The 21144-nt window shown below is 45.6% G+C and overlaps 1 long non-coding RNA gene across 1 annotated transcript in view; it reads right to left on the minus strand.

Moving 5' to 3' along the window:
• Window positions 1-12075: 12075 nt before the first annotated feature.
• Window positions 12076-21144, minus strand: part of LOC139263801 (uncharacterized) — a 558088-nt gene continuing 549019 nt past the window's right edge. Inside the window, exons 7-8 of the long non-coding RNA XR_011593210.1 lie at window positions 13569-13711; window positions 12076-13030 (exon numbers count right to left, since the gene is read on the minus strand). This is a non-coding gene — a long non-coding RNA (uncharacterized lncRNA). The remainder of the gene's footprint in view (window positions 13031-13568; window positions 13712-21144) is intronic.

A 21144-nucleotide genomic window follows, 5' to 3' on the forward strand; every position in this document is an offset into this window, starting at 1 on the left:
CAATACCATTCAGAACAAAGCAGCACTCTTGTTTGGCACCCCATCCATCACCTTAAACATTCATTCCCTGCACCACCGGCGCAGCATGGCTGCAATGTGTAACATCTACAAGATGCACTGCAACAACTCGCCAAAGTTTCTTCGACAGCACCTCCCAAACCCACAACCTATACCACCTAGAAGGACAAGGGCAGCAGGCACATGGGAACACCACCACCTGCAAATTCCCTTCGAAGTCACATACCATCCCGACTAAGAAATATATCGCCGTTCCTTCATCGTCGCTGGGTCAAAATCCTGGAACTCCCTCCCTAACAGAGAGTACCTTCACCACAGGGACTGCAGCGGTTCAAAATGGCAGCTCACCACCACCTCCTCAAGAGCAATTAGGGATGGACCATAAATGCTGGCCTTGCCAGCGACGCCCACATTCCATGAATAATTTTTTGGTCTCCTGTCCTAATGTCACCTTATGTGGCTTGTTATCTAAATTTGTGTGGTACCACTCCTGTGAAGCACCTTAGGAAGTTTTGCTATGTTAAAGGTGCTATATGAATGCAAGTTGTTGTTGTCGCACTCAATAGATAGCGATCTGGGAACAGTAGCAGAAAGGTACGAAAGTATCTCTCTGTTGCATCGCGACCTTGGTGCTATCAGAACCCATTTTAATTGAAGGTCTTAAAAATTCTAGCGATATCGGCCTAGAAATTTGTCTCAGGCAGTGGCCCAAAACAGGTGGTGTCGGATCAGCAACGCGTGATTTTCAGATCCATTGCAGTCAGGCGCTGTGTATAATTGGTCGATCCAATAATCCCGTTGTGTGCCAGTGCCCGAGATGAATTTCTAGGCTAAAAGTCCAAAGTGGTTTCAGTTTGATCCCTGTTTTTGTCAATCCCACAGTGCTGCTGGCGATTGGTACTGGTGATAACAGCAACTATTGAAGCAGGCAGTTAACTTTCCTGTGGCACCTTATATGGTGGTGTGAAAAATAAACAATATGGCATTTGATTTTTTAAATTAAGAAACATAGATGGAAGGCAAAAACATTTTGTGCAGAACACCATCAAAGTTGAAAAAAAACAGAAGATGAGGAGGAGGGTAAATTGCCCCTTTTTTAAAGCCCTCTAATGGGGCGGTAAGGCCTTTCCGCCCAGGGGCAGGTGGCAGGGCCGACCCATCCGGAATTGCCCCTGAGCCGGAGGTTTCCACCGCAGCCTGTGTTACCACTCCTCCCAGTGCGCCGACCCCTTACCGCCCCACAGGGGAAATTGTCCTGCGGGAGAGCAGCCACTGCCGGTCCGTGCCCCCGACAGCTTCGCAAGGCGGAAGTTGCCAGTGGCTGGGCGGTACGGCTGCCTTTAAAAGGGAGGGCACACTGGCACGGTCCTCTTGGGTGCCGGGCCAGTGGTCCAGCCGAAGCTCTCCCTGGTGGCCCAGTGGGCTCCACGTCGGCCTCGCAAAATGGTGATGGACACCGCCCCGCTCCCTTGCAAACTTACCCCTACACCACCTCAAACAGCGCCCCATATCACTGGGAGGCGCCCCAATCTTACAGCTCTTCCCTCTGACGGGCGGTAAATTTTCGGTTAATTCAAAATGTCCTCCCCAGTTTCCTGCTGAGGGCAATTTCGGCCCCGAGGTCAATCAGGAAGTGTAAGAATGAGAGAGAAAGAAAGACTTAAAAGAAACAGGGCCTGGCAACCATACCAGGCTACAGGAAGATAATTGTGGAGATATTTACACTAGCACTTCACACCTACACTGTGGTTATATGCAAATAAAGCCTGAATCTGGAATCAAGGCCCAACCTGCCACTGGATTGAAGAATAGGGTTGGCGACTCTGGTGGACATATTTCTGGAGGCTTCATCATATGGGCTCCCACCTCCAATCACCCTGCCCAATCTAACAGCCTTTTCTCCCATCATCCATATTCTTTTAATTAATAAACAAAAGTGTTTAATGAAAATCGGCCCCACGTGTTTCAATGGGTTTGTGCGGGAACCTTCATCAATGCTTTAATGATGTCTCTATACATAACAAGCAGAGGATCTGTCACCCCCGATCAATAGGTTTCTGTACACGTCTTACGTGGGCCATTGAAGATTTAACACGGGAAAAATCATAGGAAGTGAAGATTGCAGGAATGACTCTTTTATTACACTCTGAAGGATAATTCAGGAGTCTTTACCTTCCAGAGCTACTAAAGAAGAAAAAATTAGCATTTATATAGTGCCTTTCACAACCCCAGGACATCCCAAAGTGCTTTACAGCCAATGAAGTACTTTCTAAAGTGTATTCACTATTATAATGTAAGAAATGCAGCAACCAATTTGCACACAGCAAGGTTCCACAAATAGCAATGAGATAATGACTAGATAATTTGTTTTGGAAATGTTGGTTGAGGAATAAATATTGGCCAGGTCACCAGATCGAACTCTTTGGTTCTTCTTTAAAATAGTGGGATCTTTTACATTCACCTGAGAAGGTAGATGGTACCTTGGTTTAACGTCTCATCCAAAAGTTGGCACTTCCGACAGTTTTGCACTGGAGCGTCAGTGCAAACCCTTAATTCCCTCACAACTTCCACCCAAAAAAGTATTTTAATAGTTTTTTTACAAGCTGCAACTCCTGAGTGTATATGGTGGCTTTTTAAAGTCAGGGTAAATATGTAAAATGGGACACTGAGCAGATCCAATCCTGTGGCTTCAGAAATAGAACCAATGTAACCAAACTAATCAAGGATCACAGTGACTTCCATTCCAACCTCTGAATAACTGAAGCAAAAATTATAACCTCATTGTAATTGGAAGTGGCCTGAAGGCCTCTGAGAATTAACCTGCACATAGAACGGTTATAGCCTTGGGTCTTTTTTTAATTTCTCATCTAACACAAGAGCCTAATGTAAATTTATAAGCAAAATAAAATGGAAATTGTCCCAGACTTAATTTTGCAGCTGACAAACTGCCGTCAGATTCCCTTCAATCTGAAAGTCATTTGACATGTTCAGCAGTAGACTAATAGAGAATGAATAAAACCTACCATATCAATCCATCCAGGCTCTGACTGGCTAGTTACTGGTGATAATGATATCAAAGCCTCATTTCCCTCAGAAAACATCTCAATTCTTCAAACAAAATGAACAAAAAAACGAAACATGGGGAAATTTTAAAGTCATACTGACATAAAATTGATCATCATTCTTAATATATTTTTTAAAGTAAAGGGTTCTACAACAACTTGCACTGATTTGTGCCTTTAACATATTAAGACATTCAAAGATGCATCACAGGAGCATAATCAGGCAAAGAAATCGACATCTAGCCAAAGAAGCTGACACGAGGACAGGTGACCAAAAGCTTGGTCAAAGAGGTAGGTTTTAAGAAGTACTTTAAAGGTGGAGAGAGAGGGGTAGATTGGTGGAGAGGTTTAGGGTGGGAATTTCAGGACTCAGGGCCTAGATGGCTGAAGGCATGGCCGGCAATGGTGGGCGAAGGAAATCGGGGATGCACAAATTGGAGGAATGCGGTTCTCCGAGAGTTGTAGGGCTGAAGGTAGGGATGGGTGAGGCTTTCTCTGTTTTGTTTCAAAAATTAAATTCTTCCCAATTGCTCCCTTTCTCTCCCGAAGCGGTGATCACATGCGGAGGTCAAGCTCTATAGATGCCAGCCGCTGTCTGATGCCTCATGTAAATAGCCGTTCTTTGTGGTGCTGGAGACTAGATGTAAAGTCCCACCTGACCACCTGACTGGGGGACCCATCTTGTCTTCACCCAGCAGGCCATTCAGTGGCTCCCTACATCCCACCATCCCTGCTCTGTGTTCGATTGAAGCTACTCCTGGAGAAACAAGAACCCATAAAGCTTCACAGCTCCTGATGTGTAAAAACAATAGAATGTGATTTTTCAGTCATTTGTACTGTAATCTTTACAATATTAATTAAATTGAAAGACCATCTCGAAGCAGAGATAGTGCTGTGCCTTACTAAGATTCAGTCACTACATGCGTTTCCAAGCAGAGAAATAGTTCAACTCTCTCGTGTAGACTCCAAAAAATCAAATAGAAAACAAAGGCGCAAATTGCAAGTCACATTAAATCACATCACTTGGCAGATATATTTTAAGTCTTTCCACTAAATATTTTGGGTGGTGCGGGGGCGGGAGTGAGGCAAAACAACAATTAAAAAGCATTCTAAATGAGGAGGCACTGTGCACAATAGACTAAAGCTTCGATGCCAAGTCACACACCATCCCGACTTGGGCATTTATTGCATTTCTTTCATTATCAAAATCCTGGAACTCCCTACCTAACAGCACTGTGGGAGCACCTTCACCACACAGACTATAGAGGTTCAAGGCCCACCACTATCACCACCTTCTCAACTCATCAAGAGCAATTAGGGATGGGCAATAAATGCCAGCCTTGCCAGTGATACCCAAACCCCGAGATGTTTTTTTTTTGAAGCACCATGTCACAGACTCTTAGGATGTAGGTCCAATCCACAACCCCTTTCACCGCACACCATTGATATCTTCATGCTATAGTTGAATAGTGCCAAACATAAGCTCGGAGCTTCCCCTCCCCCAAGGGAGAGATGGAATGTGGGAGGTGGACTGCGTGTGCACATATGCCAGCAACTGGCCCACAGTGGCAAAGGCCTCGGAATTGGTTACTCAATGGATGAGATATTGGAGGGCTAGAGGGACCTTTATAGCTTGAACCTAACAGGAGAGAAGCGGCAAAATCAGGGATTTTAAAAAATGACTACCGGATTAATAGAAAAAATACACAGCAAGAAATACAAAGTACACTTATCCGCAATGGCAACGTCGTGAAATTTTATTGTAACAGTATATGGCTGCGTTTATCATTTGTCCTGGTTCTAGATAACATTTAGGGTGACAGATGATCTTTCAAAAACAGGACTAGCAGATATAAGATTTGTGACTGTTGTATATAAGCACTGGATAAGTCAACTGTGAAGAACATTGATTGAAACATGACCTCTCTTATCGTAGTCATGCACCATCTCAAAGTTAATCTGAAAAAGCAAAATGGATATTGCTTAATTTTCTTCTCGTTGATTTATCTAATTTGTTTGAAAGAGCTAATTGGACTTTAAGTGGTGCTTTTTCTTAATGTACAGCTACAATTGATTGAATTTAAAGTGGTGTCAGCTTCTGATGAAACCTTTTTTTAAGCATAAGCACAGTGATGATGTAAATGGTGATGAAATGTATCATCATAGGAATTGCTAGGTAGAAAAAGATCAACAACAACTTGCATTTATATACCGCCTTTAACATAGTTAAATCTCCCATGGTGCTTCATAAGAGCATTATAAAACAAGATTTGAAACTGAGCCACATAAGTAAATATTAGAAGACTTGACGAAAATCTTGGTCAAAGAGGGAGGCTTTAAGGAGCATCTTACAGGAGGAGAAAGAGGAAGAGAGACGGAGAGGTTTAGGGAAGGAATTCCAGAGCTCAGGATCTCGGCAGACAATGGCACAGTGGACAATGATGAAGCGAGTAAAATCGGGGATGGGCAAGAGGCCAGAATTGGAGGAGTGCAGAGATCTCGAGGGGTTGTAGGGCTGGAGGAGGTTACAGAGGTAGGGAGGGGTGAGGTGAGGGAGGGATTCGAAAAGAAAGATAATAATTTTAAAATCAAGGCGTTGCCAGACCTGGAGCCAATATAGGTCAGCGAGCGCATGGGTAATGTGTGACCAGAACTTTGTGCAAGTTAGGATACGGGTAGCAGAGTTTTGGATGAACTCATGTTTATGGAGGGTGGAGGATGGAAGGTCGACAGATGGGAGGTCGGCCAGGAGGGCATTGGAATAGTTAAGTCTAGAGGTAACAAAGGCATGGATGAGGGTTTCAGCAACTGAGGCAGGGACGGAGACGAGCAATGTTGGTGATGGAGCGCATTTGGGGTCATCTATAAAGGCCGCGAGAGGCAGCGGGAGTTCGTGGTCACTGAGGCGTGAGTCCGGGGAGCGTCCAAGGCCTATAAAGGCCGTGAGAGGCAGCGGGAGTTCGGGGAGCGTCCGAGGCCTATAAAGGCCTACCGGTGCAGCTGAAGCAGGGAGGCAAAAAAGAAGTAGAAAGAAAATGAAAGGTGACGTCACAGCCAAGGGGGTAAGTGATTGGCTGGTGATTGGTAAGTAGTTTTTCTTTTTCTTTCTTTGTCAGTAAGTAACATTTAGCATTGTTGTTGCCCAATTAAGTTTATCTAAGGGTTAAGGCATGGCAGGAGAGCTCGGACATGTGTTATGCTCCTCCTGTACTATGTGGGAAGTCAGGGACGCTTCCGGTGTCCCTGACGACTACGTGTGCGGGAAGTGTATCCGCGTCCAGCTCCTGACGGACCGCATTGCGGCACTGGAGCTGCGGGTGGATTCACTCTGGAGCATCCACGATGCTGAGAATGACGTGACTGGCACGTTTAGCGAGTTGGTCTCACCGCAGGTAAAGGGTACACAGCCAAAAAGTAAATAGGTGACCAACAGGAAGAGCAGTGCAAGGAAGATAGTGCAGGGGTCCCCTGCGATCATCCCTCTGCAAAACAGATACATCGCTTTGGGTACTGTTGAGGGGGATGACTCATCAGGGGAAGGCAGCAGCAGCCAAGTTCATGGCACCGTGGGTGGCTCTGCTGCACAGAAGGGCAGGAAAAAGAGTGGGAGAACGATAGTGATAGGGGATTCAGTTGTAAGGGGAATAGATAGACGTTTCTGCGGCCACAACCGAGACTCCAGGATGGTATGTTGCCTCCCTGGTGCAAGGATCAAGGATGTCTCAGAGCGGGTGTAGGACATTCTGAAAAGGGAGGGTGAACAGCCAGTTGTCGTGGTGCACATAGATATAGGTAAAAAACGGGATGAGGTCCTACGAGATGAACTTAGGGAGCTAGGAGCTAAATTAAGTAGGACCTCAAAAGTAGTGATCTCAGGATTGCTACCAGTGCCACGTGCTAATCAGAGTAGGAATCGCAGGATAGCTCCGATGAATACGTGGCTTGAGGAGTGGTGCAGAAGGGAGGGATTCAAATTCCTGGGGCATTGGAACCAGTTCTGGGGGTGGTGGGACCAGTACAAACCAGACAGTTTGCACTTGGGCAGGACCGGAACCAATGTCCTAGGCGGAGTGTTTGCTAGTGCTGTTGGGGAGGAGTTAAACTTATATGGCAGGGGGATGGGAACCGATGCAGGGAGGCAGAGGGAAATAAAAGGGAGACAGAGGCAAAAGATAGAAAGGAGAATAGTAAAAGTGGAGGGCAGGGAATCCCAAGGCAAAAAACAAAAAAGGCCACATTACAGCAAAATTCTAAAGGGGCAAGATGTGTCAAAAAGACAAGCCTGAAGGCTCTGTGCCTCAATGCGAGGAGTATTCGGAATAAAGTGGATGGATTAACTGCGCAGATAGCAGTTAATGGATATGATGTAATTGGCATCACAGAGACATGGTTCCAGGGTGACCAAGGCTGGGAACTCAACATCCAGGGGTATTCAACATTTAGGAAAGATAGACAGAGAGGGAAAGGAGGCGGGGTGGCGTTGCTGGTTAAAGAGGAAATTAACGCAATAGTAAGGAAGGACATTGGCTTGGATGATGTGGAATCAGTATGGGTGGAGCTACGGAAGACCAAAGGGCAAAAAACACTGGTGGGTGTTGTGTACAGGCCACCAAACAGTAGTAGTGAGGTTGGGGACAGCATCAAACAAGAAATAAGGGATGTGTGCAATAAAGGTACAGCAGTTATCATGGGTGACTTTAATTTACATATAGATTGGGTTAACTAAACTGGTAGCAATGCGGTAGAGGAGGATTTCCTGGAGTGTATTAGGAATGGTTTTCTTGACCAACATGTTGAGGAACCAACTAGAGAGCTGACCATCCTAGACTTGGTGATGTGTAATGAGAAGGGACTAATTAGCGATCTTGTTGTGTGAGGCCCCTTGGGGAAGAGTGACCATAATATGGTAGAATTCTTTATTAAGATGGAGAGTGACACAGTTAATTCAGAAACTAGGTTCCTAAACTTAAGGAAAGGTAACTTCGACAGCATGAGGCGTGAATTGGCTACAATAGACTGGCAAATGATACTTAAAGGGTTGACGGTGGATAGGCAATGGCAAACATTTATAGATCACATGGATGACCTTCAACAGTTGTCCGGAGTAAAAATAAAACAGGGAAGGTGGTTCAACCGTGGCTAACAAGGGAAATTAAGGATAGTGTTAGATCCAAGGAAGAAGCATATAAATTGGCCAGAAAAAGCAGCAAACCTGAGGACTGGGAGAAATTTAGAATTCAGCAGAGGAGGACAAAGGGTTTAACTAGGAGGAGGAAAATAGAGTACGAGAGGAAGCTTGCCAGGAACATAAAAACTGACTGCAAAAGCTTCTATAGATATGTGAAGAGAAAAAGATTAGTGAAGACAAATGGAGGTCCCTTGCAGTCGGACTCAGGTGAATTAATAATGGGGAACAAAGAAATGGCAGACCAATTGAACAAATACTTTGGTTCTGTCTTCATGAAGAAAGACACAAATGACCTTCCGGATGTACTAGGGGACCGAGGATCTAGTGAGAAGGAGGAACTGAAGGATATCCTTATTAGGCGGGAAATAGTGTTGGGGAAATTGATGGGATTGAAGGCCGACAAATCCCCGGGGCCTGATTGTCTGCATCCCAGAGTACTTAAGGAGGAGGCCCTAGAAATAGTGGATGCATTGGTGATCATTTTCCAACAGTCTATCAACTCTGGATCAGTTCCTATGGACTGGAGGGTAGCTAATGTAACACCACTTTTTAAAAAAGGGAGAGAGAAAACAGGAAATTATAGACCGGTTAGCCTAACATCAGTAGCGGGGAAAATGTTGGAACCAATTATTAAGGATGAAATAGCAGCGCATTTGAAAAGCAGTGACAGGGTCAGTCCAAGTCAGCATGGATTTGTGAAAGGGAAATCATGCTTGACAAATCTTCTAGAATTTTTTGAAGATGTAACTAGTAGAGTGGACAAGGGAGAACCAGTGGATATGGTGTATTTGGACTTTCAAAAGGTCTTTGACAATGTCTCACATAAGAAAATGGTATGCAAAATCAAAGCACATGGTATTGGGGGTAATATACTGGTGTGGATAGAGAATTGGTTGGCAGACAGGAAGCAGAGAGTCGGGATAAACGGGTCCTTTTCGGAATGGGAGGTAGTGACTAGTGGAGTGCCGCAGAGCTCAGTGCTGGGACCCCAGCTATTTACAATATGTATTAATGAATTGGATGCAGGAATTGAGTATAATATCTCCAAGTTTGCAGATGACACTAAACTGGGTGGCGGTATGAGCTGTGGGACGATGCTAAGAGGCTGCAGGGTGATTTGGACAGGTTAGGTGAGTGGGCAAATGCATGGCAGATGCAGTATAATGTGGATAAATGTGAGGTTATCTACTTTGGTGGCAAAAACACGAAGGCAGAATATTATCTGAATGGTGGCAGAATAGGAAAAGGGGAGGTGCAACGAGACCTGGGTGTCATGGTTCATCAGTCATTGAAAGTTGGCATGCAGGTACAGCAGGCGGTGAAGAAGGCAAATGGCATGTTGGCCTTCATAGCTAGGGGATTTGAGTATAGGAGCAGGGAGGTCTTACTGCAGTTGTACAGGGCCTTGGTGAGACTTCACCTGGAATATTGTGTTCAGTTTTGGTCTCCTAATCTGAGGAAGGACGTTCTTGCTATTGAGGGAGTGCAGCGAAGGTTCACCAGACTGATTCCAGGGATGGCTGGACCGACATCTGAGGAGAGACTGGATCAACTGGGCCTTTATACACTGGAGTTTAGAAGGATGAGAGGGGATCTCATAGAAACGTATAAGATTCTGACAGGGCGGGACAGGTTAGATGCGGGAAGAATGTTCCCAATGTTGGGGAAGTCCAGAACCAGGGGACACAGTCTTAGGATAAGGGGTAGGCCATTTAGGACTGAGATGAGGAGAAACTTCTTCTCTCAGAGAGTTGTTAACCTGTGTAATTCCCTGCTGCAGAGAGTCGTTGATGCCAGTTCTTTGGATATTTTCAAGATGGAGTTAGATATGGCCCTTACGGCTAAAGGGATCAAGGGGTATGGAGAGAAAGCGGAAAAGGGGTACTGAGGTGAATGATCAGCCATGATCATATTGAATGGTGGTGCAGGCTCGAAGGGCCGAATGGCCTACTCCTGCACCTATTTTCTATGTTTTCTATGTTTTCTGTCTCAGGGTTGACCAAGGTTGCAAACGGTCTGATTCAGTCTCAGACACTGGCCAGGCAGAGGGATGGAGTCAGTGGCTAAGAAACGGAGTTTTTGGCAGGGACCGAAGACAATGGCTTTGGTCGTCACAATATTTAGTTGGAGAAAATTGCTGCTCATCCAGTACTGGATGTTGGACAAGCAACGTAACAAATCAAAGCCAGTTGGGTCGAGAGAGGTGGTGATTAGGTAGAGCTGGGTGTCGTCAGTGCACATGTGGAACCCAGACCTGGAACCCTGACCTTGTGTTTTCAGATTATATCGCCGAGGGGCAGCATGTAGATGAGAAATAGGAGGGGACCAAGGATAGCTTCTTGGGGACGTCCAGAGGTTACGGTGTGGGTGTGGGAAAAGAAGCCATTGCAGGTGATTCTCTGGCTATGACTGGATAGAAAGGTGTGGAACGAGGCAGAAACATTTTCCTTCCTTTTCTCTAAATCTTCAACTACAAAGAAAGACAGAACTTTGCATAGAACCTTTCGCGAACTCAGGATGCCCCAAAGCACTTCAAAGCCAATAAAGTATTTTGTTTTGAAGTGCAGTCACTCTTGTAATGTAGGGATCTGAATTTGTCTTGAAATGATCCATAAATAAACCCTTGTATCTAAAAATAAAGCATATATCAGCCTTCCTTTTCTTCTAATTGCACAGAGTGTATTAATACTTGGAACCGAAGCAAACTCCCTTCATTATCGTCACATTGTTGTAACCCAATGCCGAGTCAATTGTTCGTTGTCCATTAATCAAGGCATTCAGAGGCTGATTTTCCATGCTAATAAGGTGTATTATGCAGATGAAGCACTGCAGGCATGAGCATTAAAAACAGATGGACCTCAATTTATGACAAAGGGTTCAGACAGCTGAGCAATATTTCAAGCACAAAATTATAGAGCAACGACAGTGATGACCACTGCTAAACAAAGCATTCAAAGCTTGATGATTAGCATCCATCAATGTGTCAGCACTGCAGCCATCCTTCGAAGTTAAAGTAGACAATCTGCAAGTCAATCTATAAAACATTAAGAGCCCGAAATTGGTCGACATACTGCCCACTACTGCCCGCGTACCGCCCAAAAATGCGTTTTTGGTCAAAAAGCACCTACAAACCACCAACATAACGCTCGGCAGAATATTCATTATTGACATACCGCCGAGCGGTATGCACACCATCCGCCGTGCAGGACCACCCGCATACTGCCAAAAAATCCGATTTTCATGGCATACCGCCGACATACCATCGGAGCTGCTTACCGTCCTGGAAAAGGTGGTTTCACGCGATCTTAAGTGGGCGGGAATGGGCAGAGTGCACGGAGCCACCATTTCGGAAATCAGAAACTGTCAGCTAAAGCAGCACCTCTATATTTCAGAGGTGAGCAGTAATTTTACAGTATGATTTAGAGTGGAAAAGATATTTTTATTGGTACTGAATAAGTTATTAAGATAGAAGGCATTTTAGTTGTATTTTCTTCATTGAAAAATATTATGGAGATTTAAAAAGACTGGGGCCTGTACTATCTCAGCCTGTATTGCTGACAACATGTTTAATGGAGGAACCAGATGTGAGAAGGTTTACGCTTTGCTTGAATGTGGAGAACTGTATTTTGGAACATTGATGGCGGTTATTCCAAAAGTTTGACACTGTGCTTAAATTCAATGCAAACATTTATGTAAAAATGTCAACAATATACAACAATTTTAAAACTTTGTAAAACTTATAACTATAAAATAACTCTAACAACTTTTATACAACTTTAACAAAACTTTATCAACTTTAATAACAACTTTAACAACATTTTTACAACTTTAATAAACTTTTACAAATCAAACTTCAATTATTAAATGAACAAGTACAACAAAGGACCCTTGACTGTCCTCGACCACGACCTCGACCCCTTTCCTCGACCGTGTACTATACCACCCTTGGGACTATTCCCCCCTTTTTTACTCCGGCCCTTCCCTTTCCCACTGCCCCTGAGTCCGGACCTCCCCGTGGTGATACCAAGCCGGCGTGCAGCACTGCACCCTGAGTCCTGCTGCTGTCGTTGGGGGTCAGACATTGCAGGAGAAGCTTTTGATGTGGAAAGCACGGCTTCAGAGCTGGAAGATGATGTCATCTCCTCACGCTCAGGTGCTGACTACAATGGCATGGCGGGGGAGGCGGGGGGGGAGGTTCTGCCCCATGTTTCAATCCCGTCAATTGCCGCATGGCTTCGACGGCGTCGGCGGTCCGCTCCATCGTGTTGATCATACGTGACATATTCTCCGACTGCTGTGATGTTTGCGGCTATTGTAGTCATGGACTTGAGCAGCTCTCGACCTATGTCGACGCTGGCCTGTGACAGACACACCATATCCTGGTACACGCCTACAGCAACCGACCTCTCATGCACCAACCTCCGTCGCTGCGGCAAAGGCGCTACAACACTGGGGGTGCCTTACTGCGCACCACTTGGTCCTGCAGAATCACAGGAGCCATGGAGGAATCCCCTGAATACAGACTCCGTGGTGGAGGGTGTTCCAGTTGGCCCACATGGAGCTGGTGTATCCTCCTCCATCTCCAACCCCAACTCCACCTCCACTGGCTCCAGTATCAGCGGCTCTTCCTCTTCCTCTTCCTCTTCGTCTTCCTCATCTCTGGCAGAGGTGAAGTCGGGAGAGGGCTGGGTGACACCAGAGATGGAGACAGTGAGTCCGTCATCTGGTCTCTCTATGTCGGTGTGGTCTGAATCGTCCGCGTCTAGAAGTACAAAACAACATTTAAAAATGCTTGGCACCAGGGGAGGGGTCAGGGTTACATAGTACAGTGACTTATCGCAGTCTTACTTAAATGTCCACTACTGCTGCATTACTGCATTAAATATCGCAGGCAGACAATACATATATGACCCCAACATTGCAGTACATTACATGAGACCAACATTACATTGCAATAAACTTACATTACATCAGGCCAACATTACAGTTACAGTTATATAGAAGCATAAAAACATAGAAAATAGGTGCAGGAGTCGGCCATTTGGCCCTTCGAGCCTGCACCACCATTCAATATGATCATGGCTGATCATGCAACTTCAGTACCCCACTCTTGCCTTCTCTACATACCCCCTGCTCCCTTTAGACGCAAGGGTCATATCTAACTCCCTTTTGAATATATCCAACGAACTGGACTCAACAACTTTCTGCGGTAGAGAATTCCATAGGTTCACAATTCTCTGGATGAAAAAGTTACATTACATGACATGAGAGGACCGCAACACAAATTGTATTCAACTTACCGTCCTGTGTGAGTGGGTCAGCTCCAAGCCGGTGGTGGCACGGTTGCTATCCCCAAACAAGGACAGGGCACGGATCTCGGACAGTTAGAGGCTCCTGGGTTGTGGGTCCTCCCCCTGTACACTGCTATTGTAGATGTCTTCTTCTGCAGAAAGTAAAGAAAATGAAAGTAAAAATCTTCAATCCATTTAACATCGCAGACACACAGGGTCACACACACACACACAGAGACACACACACATTAAAAAAGACTGCGTTGATTCTCTTGTCGTTGCCTGAAAGCACGGATACATCGCCGTAACCTTAAGATAAATAACATCATCATCCGTGTGACACGGAACCTACATTTACATGGTACATGGCACATGGGGAATGCATAAATTAAATTATTACTGACTCTTGCTACCCTCACAAGGTCGTTCCACCTCTTACGGCACCTGTCCCCGGTGCGTACCATGGTACTTGTGGAGGACACAGCCTCCCCGATCTTGTCCCATATCCTGTTGTACTCCTTTGGGGGAGGGCTTTCCACGGCCACCCTTCGTTAACTCGGAGTATCTCTCTGTAATATTCTCGAGAAGAGCAGGTAACTCCATCTCATCGAAGGTAGGCGCCCTCAACCACTCGTCCTTTTCGATGTTCCTGCACGTGGATTTTTTTTTAAACATTTCCATAATATTTCTATTGTTATGATATTTGCTTTGTAAAATGTCTTCTTATTCTTCAAACTGTAGATTTATTAATTGTTAGGAATATATTTTAACTCTGCAATGTGTTTTTCAAGTAACTGCCCATTGACTAGCTTGTGCTCCTTCTCACTCTCTCTCCCTCCTCTTCAACTCACTGCACAGGCGCGGCTGACCCCTGACCCCTGAAATCACGGGTAAAACGCTTCTGGAAAAAAAAATGGAAAAAAAAACTGCACATGCGCAGTTCAGTGCCGCACCGTCCATCGAAGAGAAAGTCGATCCGGATCGACTACTAAGTTACATGCCACCCGCTGCAGACCGCTGACATACCACTGACATAACGCCGAAAAAAAAATCGACCAATTTTGTCCTCTTCGGTCTCGGCGGTATGCCGACGGTTTGAAACGACGCACCGCTGACATACTGTCGAGAAATTGGTGGACCTTATGCAGTGAACAACTTCGGGCCCTCTCACTGACAATGGCTCAAATCAACCAACATGGCCAGAGACGACTTCCAGCACCCACACACGGTTTCCACTGCACGTTTTGTAGCCAGTTACGTGCAGTTTTTAATCTTCAGTTACTTCCAAGTGTAGTTTTGTTACTCGTTATTGCAATTAGGCATCTGAGCAGAGATAGTGATGAGCTGAGTTGCCTGTATATCCCTTGAAAGTCATGACAGCCCAGGACATCTAGATGGGTGAGAGCTGGGGAGACACTTTCTCTCTTGTACATTAGAAAATTGATTTTTCAATGATAAGCCCGCTGCCAACTAGGGTTGCCAACCCTCCAGGATTGTCCTGGAGTCTCCAGGAATTGAAGGTTAATCTCCAGGACACTACTGTGAGCAACCCGGGAGTAAAATCAAAGGGGTGTTAAAAAAATTGTGTTTTTTTTTTCATTTTCTTTGAACACTTGTTTATTAATTATAAATACATTAGAGTTCAGAAGAAAGGTTGCTTGACACTCAAGAATTATCCAATTGAGTAACCATGAGTCAGTCTCTCTCCAATTGGCACAGGAAGGCAATGTGCCGTGAGGATGGATATGCTGGACGACCAATGGCGGGAGTGTGCGGCTAGGGCTGTGGGAAACAGGGCACGATGTAATGAAACGTCCAGGAAGATGTCCAGTGAGAGTTGGCACCCTACAGATTGTAGACAGCATGCCTGTGATTTTCAAATACAGGCCAATAAATTGGCGTGGACTTGGAAAATCTATTCTTTATCCTTAGGTGACTTTTAAAAACCATATGTACTATTTCTTTAAAAAATATATTTCTTGTAAGTAATAGAGCCTCAATTTGGGTTGGTGCTTCTGATCTTACTATGTTGCCATGGTCAGGTAAGAGTGCAGGACACAGCAGAGAGAATAATCATGTCTGCCCCTATACCACAGGTTGCCTGGAAATGAGGCCTGGCTTTCAGGGCCCTCACAGAAGTGTCAAAAAGGCTGAGATGGCACGGAAACTGGAGTAGTTCCTTCTCGTTTAATACTTTTTTCAAATGAGACTCTCCAAGTGAACTAGTTTGCAAGTGTAGTTTGAGTTTTTGTGTGAGAAAACATTGAAATTCATGTTTCCCTCACCAACAATCTTCTTAAACAGTTGATTTTTGAGGCCAGGGGCACATCCTTAGTCAGTTTTGTAGGTTAGATCAATTATAGTTGTCGCCCGCGCTTTACTGATTTATCATCGTGTTGGCAACATACATTGACTTGTATGTGCTATAGCATAACACTTTAACGCGCTTTAAACAAAAATCTTTTTCAATCTTAACTGAAACAGACAAAAATATCAGTGGCTAAAGCAGCATACATACTGGCTTAATTATCTCACTGAATGCCTTATTGCATCCCCGACTGTTTTATAAACAAGATAAAAAGATTTGTACTTTGTCTTATGATCTGGCATCTTTAAAGTACCAATTATATGAGAAACCTTGCTGTGGCTTATTCTGAAAGCTGTCAAATAGTTGGATCTAATTTTCTGAGAAAAAGCAATGACTCCTTTTTTCACTTATTTTGGATATGGATCCATCACGATATCAATCAATCATCATCATAGGCAGTCCCTCGGAATCGAGGAAGACTTGCTTCCATAGAAACATAGAAACATAGAAAATAGGTGCAGGAGCAGGCCATTCAGCCCTTCTAGCCTGCACCGCCATTCAATGAGTTCATGGCTGAACATGAAACTTCAGTACCCCCTTCCTGCTTTCTCGCCATAACCCTTGATCCCCCGAGTAGTAAGGACTTCATCTAACTCCCTTTTGAATATATTTAGTGAATTGGCCTCAACTACTTTCTGTGGTAGAGAATTCCACAGGTTCACCACTCTCTGGGTGAAGAAGTTTCTCCTCATCTCGGTCCTAAATGGCTTACCCCTTATCCTCAGACTGTGACCCCTGGTTCTGGACTTCCCCAACATTGGGAACATTCTTTCTGCATCTAACCTGTCTAAACCCGTCAGAATTTTAAACGTTTCTATGAGGTCCCCTCTCATTCTTCTGAACTCCAGTGAATACAAGCCCAGTTGGTCCAATCTTTCTTGATAGGTCAGTCCCGCCATCCCGGGAATCAGTCTGGTGAACCTTCGCTGCACTCCCTCAATAGCAAGAATGTCCTTCCTCAAGTTAGGAGACCAAAACTGTACACAATACTCCAGGTGTGGCCTCACCAAGGCCCTGTACAACTGTAGCAACACCTCCCTGCCCCTGTATTCAAATCCCCTCGCTATGAAGGCCAACATGCCATTTGCTTTCTTAACCGCCTGCTGTACCTGCATGCTAACCTTCAATGACTGATGTACCATGACACCCAGGTCTCGTTGCACCTTCCCTTTTCCTAATCTGCCACCATTCAGATAATAGTCTGTCTCTCTGTTTTTACCACCAAAGTGGATAACCTCACATTTATCCACATTATACTTCATCTGCCATGCATTTGCCCACTCACCTAACCTATCCAAGTCACTCTGCAGCCTAATAGCATCCTCCTCGCAGCTCACACTGCCACCCAACTTAGTATCATCCGCAAATTTGGAGATACTGCATTTAATCCGCTCGTCTAAATCATTAATGTACAATGTAAACAGCTGGGGCCCCAGCACAGAACCTTGCGGCACTCCACTAGTCACTGCCTGCCATTCTGAAAAGTACCCGTTTACTCCTACTCTTTGCTTCCTGTCTGACAACCAGTTCTCAATCCACGTCAGCACACTACCCCCAATCCCATGTGCTTTAACTTTGCACATTAATCTCTTGTGTGGGACCTTGTCGAAAGCCTTCTGAAAGTCCAAATATACCACATCAACTGGTTCTCCTTTGTCCACTTTACTGGAAACATCCTCAAAAAATTCCAGAAGATTTGTCAAGCATGATTTCCCTTTCACAAATCCATGCTGACTTGGACCTATCATGTCACCATTTTCCAGATGCACTGCTATGACATCCTTAATAATTGATTCCATCATTTTACCCACTACTGAGGTCAGGCTGACCGGTCTATAATTCCCTGTTTTCTCTCTCCCTCCTTTTTTAAAAAGTGGGGTTACATTGGCTACCCTCCACTCCATAGGAACTGATCCAGAGTCAATGGAATGTTGGAAAATGACTGTCAATGCATCCGCTATTTCCAAGGCCACCTCCTTAAGTACTCTAGGATGCAGTCCATCAGGCCCTGGGGATTTATCGGCCTTCAATCCCATCAATTTCCCCAACACAATTTCCCGACTAATAAAGATTTCCCTCAGTTCCCCCTCCTTACTAGACCCTCTGACCCCTTTTATATCTGGAAGGTTGTTTGTATCCTCCTTAGTGAATACCGAACCAAAGTACTTGTTCAATTGGTCTGCCATTTCTTTGTTCCCCGTTATGACTTCCCCTGATTCTGACTGCAGGGGACCTACGTTTGTCTTCACCAACCTTTTTCTCTTTACATACCTATAGAAACTTTTGCAATCCGCCTTAATGTTCCCTGCAAGCTTCTTCTCGTACTCCATTTTCCCTGCCCTAATCAAACCCTTTGTCCTCCTCTGCTGAGTTCTAAATTTCTCCCAGTCCCCAGGTTCGCTGCTATTTCTGGCCAATTTGTATGCCACTTCCTTGGCTTTAATACTATCCCTGATTTCCCTAGATAGCCACGGTTGAGCCACCTTCCCTTTTTTATTTTTACGCCAGACAGGAATGTACAATTGTTGTAATTCATCCATGCGGTCTCTAAATGTCTGCCATTGCCCATCCACAGTCAACCCCCTAAGTATCATTCGCCAATCTATCCTAGCCAATTCACGCCTCATACCTTCAAAGTTACCCTTCTTTAAGTTCTGGACCATGGTCTCTGAAATTACTGTTTCATTCTCCATCCTAATGCAGAATTCCACCATATTATGGTCACTCTTCCCCAAGGGGCCTCGCACAATGAGATTGCTAATTAATCCTCTCTCATTACACAACACCCAGTCTAAGATGGCCTCCCCCCTAGTTGGTTCCTCAGCATATTGGTCTAGAAAACCATCCCTTATGCACTCCAGGAAATCCTCCTCCACCGTATTGCTTCCAGTTTGGCTAGCCCAATCTATGTGCATATTAAAGTCACCCATTATAACTGCTACACCTTTATTGCATGCACCCCTAATTTCCTGTTTGATGCCCTCCCCAACATCCCTATTACTGTTTGGAGGTCTGTACACAACTCCTACTAACGTTTTTTGCCCTTTGGTGTTCTGCAGCTCTACCCATATAGATTCCACATCATCCAAGCTAATGTCTTTCCTAACTATTGCATTAATCTCTTCTTTAACCAGCAATGCTACCCCACCTCCTTTTCCTTTTATTCTATCCTTCCTGAATGTTGAATACCCCTGAATGTTGAGTTCCCAGCCCTGATCATCCTGGAGCCACGTCTCCGTAATCCCAATCACATCATATTTGTTAACATCTATTTGCACAATTAATTCATCCACCTTATTGCGGATACTCCTTGCATTAAGACACAAAGCCTTCAGGCTTGTTTTATTAACACCCTTTGTCCTTTTAGAATTTTGCTGTACAGTGGCCCTTTTTGTTCTTTGCCTTGGGTTTCTCTGCCCTCCACTTTTCCTCATCTCCTTTCTGTCTTTTGCTTTTGCCTTCTTTTTGTTTCCCTCTGTCTCCCTGCATTGGTTCCCATCCCCCTGCCATATTAGTTTAAATCCTCCCCAACAGCACTAGCAAACACTCCCCCTAGGACATTGGTTCCGGTCCTGCCCAGGTGCAGACCGTCCGGTTTGTACTGGTCCCACCTCCCCCAGAACCGGTCCCAATGCCCCAGGAATTTGAATCCCTCCCTGCTGCACCACTGCTCAAGCCACGTATTCATCTGCGCTATCCTGCGATTCCTACTCTGACTATCACGTGGCACTGGTAGCAATCCCGAGATTACTACTTTTGAGGTCCTACTTTTTAATTTAGCTCCTAGCTCCTTAAATTCGTTTCGTAGGACCTCATCCCTTTTTTTACCTATGTCGTTGGTACCAATGTGCACCACGACAACTGGCTGTTCTCCCTCCCATTTCAGAATGTCCTGCACCCGCTCCGAGACATCCTTGACCCTTGCACCAGGGAGGCAACATACCATCCTGGAGTCTCGGTTGCGGCCGCAGAAACGCCTATCTATTCCCCTCACAATTGAATCCCCTATCACTATCGCTCTCCCACTCTTTTTCTTGCCCTCCTGTGCAGCAGAGCCAGCCACGGTGCCATGAACTTGGCTGCTGCTGCCCTCCCCTGATGAGTCATTCCCCTCAACAGTACCCAAAGCGGTGTATCTGTTTTGCAGGGGGATGACCACAGGGGACCCCTGCACTACCTTCCTTGCACTACTCTTCCTGCTGGTCTTCCATTCCCTATCTGGCTGTGGACCCTTTCCCTGCGGTAAGACCAACTCACTACACGTGATACTCACGTCATTCTCAGCATCGTGGATGCTCCAGAGTAAATCCACCCTCAGCTCCAATTCCGCAACGCGGACCGTCAGGAGCCGGAGGTGGACACACTTCCCGCACACGTAGTCGTCAGGGACACCGGAAGTGTCCCTGAGTTCCCACATGGTACAGGAGGAGCATAACACCCGACCGAGCTCTCCTGCCATGTCTTAACCCTTAGATACACTTAAATTGGCAATAACAATGTTAAAAGTTACTGACCAATATAAGAAGAAAAGGAAAAACTACTCACCAATCACCAGCCAATCACTTACCCCCTAGGCTGTGATGTCACCTTTGTATCTTTGCCTTCTCCCTGTAGCTGCACCGGTACGCCTCTCGCCGACCCCGGACTCGCGCTGCTCCGAGCTCCCGCCTCCTCGACTGACTGCTCGAACTGCTCGACTCCCGCTGGCCTTTATAGGCCTCTCGCCGACCCTGGACTCGCGCTGCTCCGAGTTCTTTGGTGTCTGAACAGTCCAATACGAGAGCCACAGACCCTGTCACAGGTGGGACAGATGTTCGTCGGGGGAAGGGGGGGTGGCACTGATTTACCACACGCCCCTTCCGCTGCCTGCGCCTGGCCTCTTCACGCTCACAGCATTGAGATTCGAAGAGCTCAACGCCCTCCCGGATGCACTTTCTCCACCTAGGGTGGTCTTCGACCAGGGTCTCCCAGGCGTCAGTGGTCGCACTTCACCAGGGAGGCTTTGGGGGTGTCCTTGTAATGTTTCCGCTGCCCACCTTTGGCTTGTTTGCCATGAAGGAGCTCCGCATATAGCAGTTGCTTAGGGAGTCGCGTGTCTGGCATGTGAACTAAGTGGCCTGCCTAGCGAAGCTGATCTATTGTGGTTCGTGCTTCAATGCTGGGGATGTTAGCCTGGGCGAGGACACTGATGTTGGTGCATCTGTCCTCCCAGGGGAT

Source organism: Pristiophorus japonicus, chromosome 5 (assembly GCF_044704955.1).
Source record: "Pristiophorus japonicus isolate sPriJap1 chromosome 5, sPriJap1.hap1, whole genome shotgun sequence".
NCBI classification, from domain to species: Eukaryota; Metazoa; Chordata; class Chondrichthyes; family Pristiophoridae; genus Pristiophorus; species Pristiophorus japonicus.